The following is a 10388-nucleotide window of genomic DNA, read 5'->3' as shown; positions in this document are numbered from 1 at the left end:
TGAAACAAAGTTTTTCATGGGTCAGTTTATTGAATTTTAAAATCTGCTTTTTAAAAACGATATGCATGTAGTATTTTGCGGACTATAATTCTCAGATTTTGCCCTAAATGTGAATCAGCTGTTGCATGTAAATGTAATTTTGTTTCACTTTTGTAATGTAATGTTATTTTAGGGGGACAATCAGAATGTTTAGGGGGATGTAATTTTCTTCGGAAGGGGGTGGGTCATGAATATATCGGTGACCGGAGTACATTTTTTATGACCCCCTATTGCGGGCTAAATTTTTTACGACCCCCCCAATCTCAGGTCGAAATTTTTTATGACCCCCCTTCCGCATAATTCCGCCTTCACAGACTGACGACAAATATTATTCATCGCCGGAACTAAGGCGTGATGCGCACAGAAATTTTAATGCAAAAGTGTGCGGAGCATGTTAAAATTTTGATTGTAAGTGTAAAGAATGTTCGCAGAGCGCACACAAAATTTGAATCATAGGCCTATAACTACATATTGTGCATACATTTTGATCGTAAGTTAAAAGACTGTCGTCACCAGCCCTTAATAATTCTATAACCCCCCTTTAATGTAAAAAAAAAAATGACACCCCCTATTTTTGGTCCAAAACTGCTATGACCCCCCAGTATATTCATGACCCACCCCCTTCCGAAGAAAATGACAGCTCTTATAGTGTACAAAACATATTTTTTAATAGCAAACTTACTAATTATCCCTTTAATTATCATCATTCTCCAGGTATAATATAATATTAAATTTGAGTCAGTCCAGTTGATCAGTTTTACGATTCAAGTTTAACATGATAAATTAATGATTATTACATCAATATATCACAAAGGCCCCAATGCATTCCTTCAATTAAATAGCCTGCATGTGATTATATATGTAAATAAGTGCAAAAAGGGTTGATGAATCTGTTTCCTTGACTACATTGCAAACATTCCCTTGAATCGGTGGCAATATTTTATATGTGACACGATCAAGAGAAATGAGTCGGATGTCGCTAATATTTATTTGGAGATATTGACAAAGAAAGTGTTAAAATTCTTTTCTTTTATTGTTTTCAGCGATTGATAAATTGGCATAACTTCAGAAAGAAAAGTCTTATCAATATGGGGTTTTCAGTTTCTGAAAGCTCTAAATGTCCTCTTTAGAAACATGTGTAAAACTCATTTCCCCTTGATCATGTCACATATTCATTTGCCCAAAGTTGCACAAAGACTCTGTTTGCTCAATCCTAATGAGAGGAATACTATTAGACGTTTTTCCACCAAATTTGACATTTATAGCAGTCATTTTTGTTTTATGCAAATTAACATTTCCCTCTACTTCCCCTTTTCACCTCTTTTGATATGTATGTGAGGTGCTTAAAGACACTGGCAGACAAAAACGTTGGTGTTCAATTTTATCCAGGTGTACCCATAATTGTTTTACTGTCAATTTAAAAATTGACTATATATTTCAGTGTATATTAATTGCGATTTCAAATAAGAGGGACTGGGATGTAATTCTTTTTTTCAGCTTGGCTACATTCCATTTCTCTATTAAGTAGCTGATGTAGATAGATTCTAAGGATTAATAATTACAGAAAATTGAATATGCTAATAGAATATTTCAATTAAACTGACTTGTATAGGTTATTGTTGTACATACTTTATATAGCATATGCAGCTGAATACAATTATTTTTACAGTGTGCACAATAAAATATTACCAATAAAATATTACACCATGTTATGCTTCATCTGGTTCATGTAGTCATGGTCTTATTGATTATGGGTTCAGAAATATAATGAATTATCAAATGGTAAACAATTGATAACATTTGGTGCAGTCCAGGGAATTTCCCATCCAAGTCCAAAGGGAGTTTATTGATTTGGTTTGATATTGCCTGATAGAACGATAATAAATGAAATTTCTGTGGTGTGGAGGTAGTCTCTCCCAGGTAAATGGTGTAGGTCCTATGCTAATAGGGGCTAATTTTGAAATGTCTGTTTTTGTATAGTGATGGCTTGATCTAAACAAATTTATGGATTGGGCTACCTATATATACCTGATTTTGAGATCCCCGAATTCCCGCTCCTCATTCACAAAATATAGGGGTAAAGAATATAAGGCAGCAGGCCCATATGCAAGGGGTTCACTTTTTGCTCTTTTTTTTTTTCAATAAAAAGGTCCAAAGTGAGAATAACTGACAACAGATAAATGCAGCACACACCCAGAACCACACCCTGACAGTAAATACAGTCATGTAATGTATGACTCTATTGACTGTGGTTATATATTACTATTCATGTTAAACATTAACAAGAACATACTTCTGGTATATATGTACATGTAGTAAACGTTCAGTGCATGCTGCATAGAATTGTGTGTTGTGTATGAACCGGTATATGAAGGATAGGGATCATCTTAAACTTTCAATGTTGATTGTGTCGATCTTGTGATTTGTTTCATTTCCTTTAACATTACTGTAAGGTTGTTAACCAGTAAACAAGTGAATAATGCAATAAAATAATATCATTGCTATAACCTGCTAATGTATCAAGTCTTTATTTGTAAAGTTTATGAAAAAGATGCTACTATATAAATTGTAAAGTTATTTATTTCAGGTATATTTGTGATGTGTCATGTCAAAAGGAGACACTTTTGGGCAGGTTATCAATTTTGAGGTTTTTGCATTATCTTGAATATAGAGATATTTTGGTCCACACTGCCATTTTCGCCAATGAAATCTGACATTGAGTTCGTAAGTTATGGTATTACAAAATTGTTAGTTGAGATATATCGGCCCTTAAAAATATTATTGACAATGTTGAGAGTAGGAATTACCTTGAAAATTGTCTCAAAAAATACAAGATGCCATTCATATTCCGGTCTGAAACTACCAGGCAATAGTTTTAATATTAATAACATCACAAAATCGCAACAAACCCAAATTGTGAGATCCATTTACGATCCTGCCAAAAGTGTCTCCTTTGACATGACACATTACATTTATCAAAACACTCAAATAGCAGTTAAAGCAGCCAAATTTGCTGAATTACATGGTGATTTCCCGGGGGTGGTTTACACTCAAATTCATGAAGATAGACAAATAATGAAAAAGATCAATATTGCAGGCATGAGGCAAATTAAATTGAAAATCATGCAACAACATAGAAGATGTCCACATTACACAAAAAGTACAATCAAAAATTCAAATTTTATGTTATAGTTGGAGCTATACTCCACTCAACATAACACCAATTCACATGTGAAGTAGCTGAATATGGGGTACTGTGTGTTAGTGTGTTTATATAGCACAATTTGGCTACTCTATAGTTAATAGTTCCATGCTTTGAGAACTTCATCATAACTGCAATGATAAGTATTTATCAAGCTGACATATAGGCCTCTATAATATAAGTAAAACCGTACCGGGCGATGAAAAAATATTAATCTGGCAACTTGACATACCCCGGGTGACATACACAGCTCACACTGGTTTTTTTTCCGTATGGGACAATTAATGTGAGTGTGAGATGCCTCATTCTAATTGAATACCTGAGTGGAAGAAGGGCCCATGCAACTCCATCAAAACTGTTATTGAGATATTAAGAAAAAACTTCATACTCGGAAAAGTTTTACATACAGAATGTTTTCATCTTCAGGGGACCTTTAATAGATGAACATACAACATAACATACATTCAAAATTGTACAGGTCTTAATACGAGCTGGAGTTGGGCCCTTCTTCCACTAATATACTGCAATTGCCAGTTCTCTAAGCAGATGTGTTATAAATAGCTACAGAAATTTGGTACCGGCCGTAATTATCCATTAATTGCAGAAGTAGAAGCATGTAATACGTTAGCAAGAAAGTTTATTGTAGTGAAAAGCATATTTCATGGATGAACAAAATTCCTCTTTAATCCAATATTTGTGGAAGAAGGGCCAAACTCCATGGAGTTGGGCCTTTCTTCCATGAAAACCATAATTATGTGTACGTGGAAGACTGTTTAGAGATTGGATTTTGGCTCATCTTTCACACACAAGGAACTTAATAAGGAAGAACAGTCTGCTGGCAATAAAATGCTGTGTCTAAAATGGAGTTGGACCCTTCTTCCACTCAGGTATTCAACTTTACTCGGTCGGGCCGGTTAAACTACCCTGTTAGGGCTGCAGAATGGTGAAACCATTGTTAAAGTTTGGTGAAAAGTGTGAAATTTGGCTCAGATTTTAATTTTAATGTACAGTTGAGTTAATCTACACCTTTATTTTCATACTGATATATCTTGTAAAATAGTTCAATTTTAAGACTATTGATGTCGTCTTTATTTTAGCACCTCCAACAACACCTACAACAAAAACATCTCCAACAACGGATGATGGTAAGATTAATGCACTTTAATACTGAGCAAATAACATAACACAAATGTAGCACATTGGTCATAGTATTTAGCATCACTCATAAATTCTAGACGGTTCATTGGCAAGGGGTATCATCTGTGAACATAGACTTTCAAAATTCAAAAACGGCAGGCGGTGGCGGGCGGCAGTCCACCACTGATAAGCAACTTAAGCTCTCGCATGCTATTTGATTTAGGTTCAGTGATTTGATCTTAATAATTATCCCTTTTCACATGAATCTTTATTCACAGATGATACCCCTTTGTCAATTGTAAGTGCCTCGTTTTGTGGTGTTGTCACTTCATATGTCAAGCCTCACAGTGCGGAGGAGTTGGGCTCTTTGTGATAACGCAATATTTTTAGGCCATTTTTTTGTTTTTAGCCTGTTTTTCACCGGTTTAGTCAAATTATGCCTCATTAAAATTGCCCCCTTTGCCCCCCCCCCCCTAAAAATGTAAATCATGGCTACCCAACAGCGTAAAAGGAACACAAGTGAGACGTTTGTTTTTAACGGTTGCTCTGTGTGGAGACACACTTGGGTCCTGATGGGACCAGGCTCAAACAAAATGCTCAAGCTAGGCTAAAAAGCCTATAAAATCATGTTGGCCTGTATGGAAAGAGAATGAGACAAATTTGAAGATAAACAACAAGGAAACAAAGGCCACTCCCAAGTGAACAACTCAACTCTCAGCTTTTGGGTCAAGAGAATTTGGTGTCATTGATTATAATATAGGTGATATCACAATGCTAACCCATTGGACCAAAATGCTATTAACAATAACATGGTTTGGGTACATTGGGTAGTCTCATATATAGTTAATTTGAATAGTAACACTTTTAAAGCATGTTCAGGGGCTGTTCAATAATTATGTGCACCCGGGGTGGTGAATTCTCAAAGTGGTATGCAGTGTTTGAAATATGCCTCAAAAAGTTACAGGCCAGTCGGGCTTGACCTTAAAAAGTTACCGGCCAGCCGGGCCAGCAACTAGATGCCAGTCAGAAAAGTTACCGGCCAAGCCAAAAAGTTACAGGCCAGTGGCCGGCTGACCTGCCCTATTTCAAACGCTGGTGGTCTGCCAAAAATTGCTTGCCCTCCCCCCTTGACAGTGCCAAAAAAAAACCCTTCCCCCCTTTTTTCCCCTTTTTACGTGCCAAACAATCTTTGCCCCCCCCCCCTTTACACACTAAGATTTTTCATATTTGAACATGTTCCTAATGTTTTCCTACACCTTTTTAGGGTGTAATATAGAAATGGTGCCCAAAATATCTGTGCCAAAAATCACTTGCCCCCCCCCCCTTTCAACCTGTCAAAAATCGATTGACCCCACTTTCGACCTGCCAATGCCCACCACCGGGGTGCGCACAATTATTGCACCACCCCTCACTATTAAACCTATTTACAAAAAATAAAATAGTATGTTCACTATTAATAGTATATTAAACCTATAATTTTACACACACAAAAAAAAGAGTTCATTAATTTATCAATTATTTGATTTGGATAAATATTTCAGTTTTGGTTTGTAGTTGCTTTAACTAACATATACATGGAGTTTAATCAAGTATACATTTAATATAATGAATTATTTCACATGAAAGCAGGAAAATTTTGCAAATTCCTAATCCAAGGCATACATCATGGATTTTTAAAATGTGACAACTTTGCAAAAGCTTTCAGTATTTTAAAGCCATAATGTGTGATTTGCTCCAATGCCCTCAATATTTTTTGAATTTCTACTTTTTGCACCACTGTAATGGCCATTGGTGTCCATAAATGCCCTGTGAAAGACTAAGCCCAAAGTGCTTTAATTACAGCAAAATTTAATATTAATAAAACCGGGGATCTCCGGTTTTATTCTGAGCTCACTGATCGAGTGCCAATAAACACATCACGTGCGGGTTTACATTGAATCACTGTATGCATATCGCTATCCGTCTTACGTCTTGTTCATACATGTAGCTCTGCCAATGATCATGATAATAATACGAGTGGCGAGATTATACACACATTGTAAGCACTGTACATGTCCGTCTTGACGTATAATCTGCGTGCATATCGAAATTCGTCTCACGTCTCCTAGCTGTGTAAAACTATGCCAATATTTATGACAATAATACGTTCAGCGAGCTGATACACGCATTGTAGGTACTGGAATGATATAGCAATGTTCTTCGTTTTATCTCATTTATTTGGCTCGAAATTAAGAGGGGACAATGTGATTAGTAGCTATCAGTGAAAACTAACATTTAAATAGAAATCTATTCTTTAAGCAAATTACACATTATTGCTTTAAGGAAGGACTGATGAAAGCAGAAATTTCTAACTCTTAATATTTGAGTTTTTGCCTGCATTATAGCCCCCAAATCCTATGGTCTTTTCACTATTGTTTACTGTAAAGCATGATATTTTCACGGCATTAAAATTTTGTGTTTTGGAAAAAACTCATGTTTCTGTGATATGATATTTTCACAAATTTGTACATAGGCCTACAGGAAGAAAAAATATTGTGTGCATGAAAATCTTGTGAATCAAAATTTGTATATATAGGCCTACAGGAAGAAAAAATAAGTTGTGTGCATGAAAATGTTGTGAATCAAAATTCTTGAAGTTTTAATGCATGCCATCATTTCATGCTTTACCGTTTTATATCAGTGTTTTTTATTTTTCAATATAAAAAGTACAGCACTTTTCAAGATATCACATTCTCACCATCTTAGATTCACAAGTAGCATGTTCTCTATTGTAAAGTAGAAAATACACAAATGAAAAGGTGTTATTTGTGTAATTTGTGTTGGTAGGTGTCACTCTAGACATTGATATTTGAATCCGTGGAAAGGTTTGAATATGAGGGGATTTCGTAAAATTCTTATATTCTTATCAACCACACCAGTTAGTTATGTTTTGTTGTGGCGTTAAAATACCCAAACAATTAAATTTCCGATGACACAGTTCTTCAGGGACACCCTGTATCTCGTAAACTTCCTCAAATGAGAACACTATTTTAAATGTATATCAATTTTTGCATCAGTAGTCCCAACACACCTTCTGCTATACTTAATGCAAGTGTCAGAGTACCAAAGCAAGATGGGGGAAAATTAAAGATGACATCTGATAGTAAAAACCACTATATTTTTTTGGAAAAATAAAATCACACATATTGCTTTAATTATGTTAATACAAATACAGAACAACATTCTCACTGTCACATTTGAACTTCAACCCCATTTAAAGATATCAATTGCTTTGTGCAAACACCAATAGACCAGACAAATATATGGATTTGCCTTTCAAGTATAATTGTTGGCAATATTCCAAGCTCTAAAAAACAGGTATATTGTAGGAAACATTTTGATGTATACTTATGAATATGTAAACATTTATATATGTACCTCGATTTTCACATTTCCAAAATCTAGTTCCCCAGCTTTTATAATGCCATCAATAGATTCAGTGCAGAAAATAAAATAAAAAGAATACAATACAATACAAAATAAATTTGGTTTACACAAAATGTATTAATTTTATTTATTAAATTTCTGTTGATTGTTTTTATTTGTATGTATTTATATTTTCAGCAACAGAAAAACCTATTAGTAACTATCATGCATATAATATGGTTTCATGGTAGGCCTACAGCAATAAATATATACCGTGTTTGTTAGTCTCGCATGACTGACAGCATCATTAATTCCCAGGCATTAATTATGAGGCCCCTTTCTATTGTTGCCATCAGTTATGCCATAGCTGCAGCGTATCCGCCAAATTGGGTTACATGAAGGTTGTTTGCCGGGGATCAGAAAAACTAGCCACAACCTATCAAAAATGCGCTCCTTGGAGTTGGGACAATCATATTAGGGTGGTGCATAATTATGTGTACCCTTTGGTGGATGAATTATAGGGGCACATTGTCATATACTAGGCGGTTACCCGTATTTCGCGGTTCTCGGCTGTCATGGTTATTGGCTTTTGCAGATCTCAAAATCAGGGTGTGTCCATTGGCTGGGATCACTGTCCTCACAGATGAGCTCAATTGCAGCTTTTTGCAATTTGACCTGACTTTCGCTCTCAAATCTGAGCTTCCTTGGCCAAAGTTACACCCACCCACCAAGTTTCATGAGCAATTTGAAATTTGTATGTTTTTTGACCTATGACCTCTCAACTGTAGGTCTGACAAAAGGTCACCGTGGAAACTTTTGTTTGTTAGTCCAAGGTCCACCCACCCACTACATTTGAGCTCCATAGGGCCAATTTGAAATTTTTACCTTTTTGATCTATGACCTCTTCACCGTAGGTCTAAAGAAAAGGTCACCGTGGAAACTTTTGTTTGTTAGTCCAAAGTCCACCCACCCACCAAGTTTGAGCTCTATAGGGGCAATTTGAAGTTTTTACCTTTCTTGACCCATGACCTCTTAACCGTAGGTCTGACGAAAAAGGTCACCGTGGAAACTTTTATTTGTTAGTGCAAGGTTCACCCACCCACCAAGTTTGAGCTTCATATGGGCAAGTTGAAATTTTTACCTTTTTGACCTATGACCTCTTCACCGTAGGTCTAAAGAAAAGGTCACCGTGGAAACTTTTGTTTGTTAGTCCAAGGTCCACCCACCCACCAAGTTTGAGCTCTATAGGGGCAATTTGAAGTATTTACCTTTCTTGACCTATGACCTCTTAACCGTAGGTCTGACGAAAAGGTCACCGTGGAAACTTTTATTTGTTAGTGCAAGGTTCACCCACCCACCAAGTTTGAGCTTCATAGGGGCAATTTGAAATTTTTACCTTTTTGACCTATGACCTCTTCACCGTAGGTCTAAAGAAAAGGTCACCGTGGAAACTTTTATTTGTTAGTGCAAGGTCCACCCACCCACCAAGTTTGAGCTTCATACTGATAGGGGCAATTAAAAATGTTTACCTTTTTTGACCTATGACCTCTTAACCGTAGGTCTGACGAAAAGGTCACCGTGGAAACTTTTATTTGTTTCATTGTTCATTGTTGTTAATAATTTTATTTTGGTATCTTTTTGTCCATCAGATAGCAGTGGTACTGAACTGAAAGTGACAGGCTGGTTACTACTAACAGTAGCATTTATGATAACTCAACTCAGTCTAGACCGGACGTCATAATGGATAATATGGAGGCAAAAGGTATGTGACGCCCAAGGTCCACCCACCCACCAAGTTTCAGCTCTATAGGGGCAATTTGAAATTTTTACCTTTCTTGACCTTTGACCTCTTAACCGTAGGCCTGCCAAAATGGTCACTGTGGAAACTTTTGTTTGAGAGTCCAAGGTCAACACATTGGCATGGCTAGATTTGCCATTTAAAGTGTTTGAAATGAGACTTCAATTGAACTTGACCCCGCCTTGACCTTTGACCTTAAAAAATATAAACTTGTTCTTCCTCATACCAAGCTGCACCCACCCACCAAGTTTGAGGAACATGCGACCCTTAGTCTCCGAGAAAAGAGGCGGGCAGACAGATAAACAGACAGATGTACAGATTCTGGTGAATTATAGTAAGATGCTCTAAAAATAAATGCAAAATGTTTGCTTGCTGAGCTCATGATCAATGTATAACTTCTGATTCTGTTGCAGTGGAAGCTAATGGCAACAGTGGTTGCCAAACAACGCCGTTGTATCCTCATGTGTGGTAGATTGATCAAAGTCATGTTATAGTTATGTTATAAAAAGGGAATAGAATAAGTAATGCTGTTCTATATTGCTATGCCAACTAATTACATTAATGCATTATCTATGAACACTGGGTGGGGATGGATCAAAATTACAAAGGGCATTAAGATAAGTAGATAAAATGAGTTTAAAAACTGGGTCATTATTTACATTTTAAAACTGGGGCAGGGATGACAGCCACTCTAATTTGTGACACGATCTGGTCTATGGGGCCAAAGGAGGCATAATGAGTTACTATACTTGGTTCTAAAGTTATGAAGTTTTTTGATGTCTATTTTCTTATGTATTATATTGTTTT

At 36.2% G+C, this 10388-nt stretch overlaps 1 long non-coding RNA gene across 1 annotated transcript; it reads left to right on the top strand.

The window, feature by feature from the left end:
• Window positions 1-4325: 4325 nt before the first annotated feature.
• On the top strand, window positions 4326-9545 carry LOC140170454 (uncharacterized). Its single transcript, XR_011861548.1, has 2 exons — window positions 4326-4386; window positions 9433-9545. It is a non-coding gene; the product is annotated as an uncharacterized lncRNA (long non-coding RNA).
• Window positions 9546-10388: the final 843 nt, after the last annotated feature.

Source organism: Amphiura filiformis, chromosome 14 (assembly GCF_039555335.1).
Source record: "Amphiura filiformis chromosome 14, Afil_fr2py, whole genome shotgun sequence".
Classification (NCBI taxonomy): domain Eukaryota; kingdom Metazoa; phylum Echinodermata; class Ophiuroidea; order Amphilepidida; family Amphiuridae; genus Amphiura; species Amphiura filiformis.
Note: the sequence above shows the minus strand (reverse complement) of the source record. Positions and strands in the feature narration are given on the sequence as shown.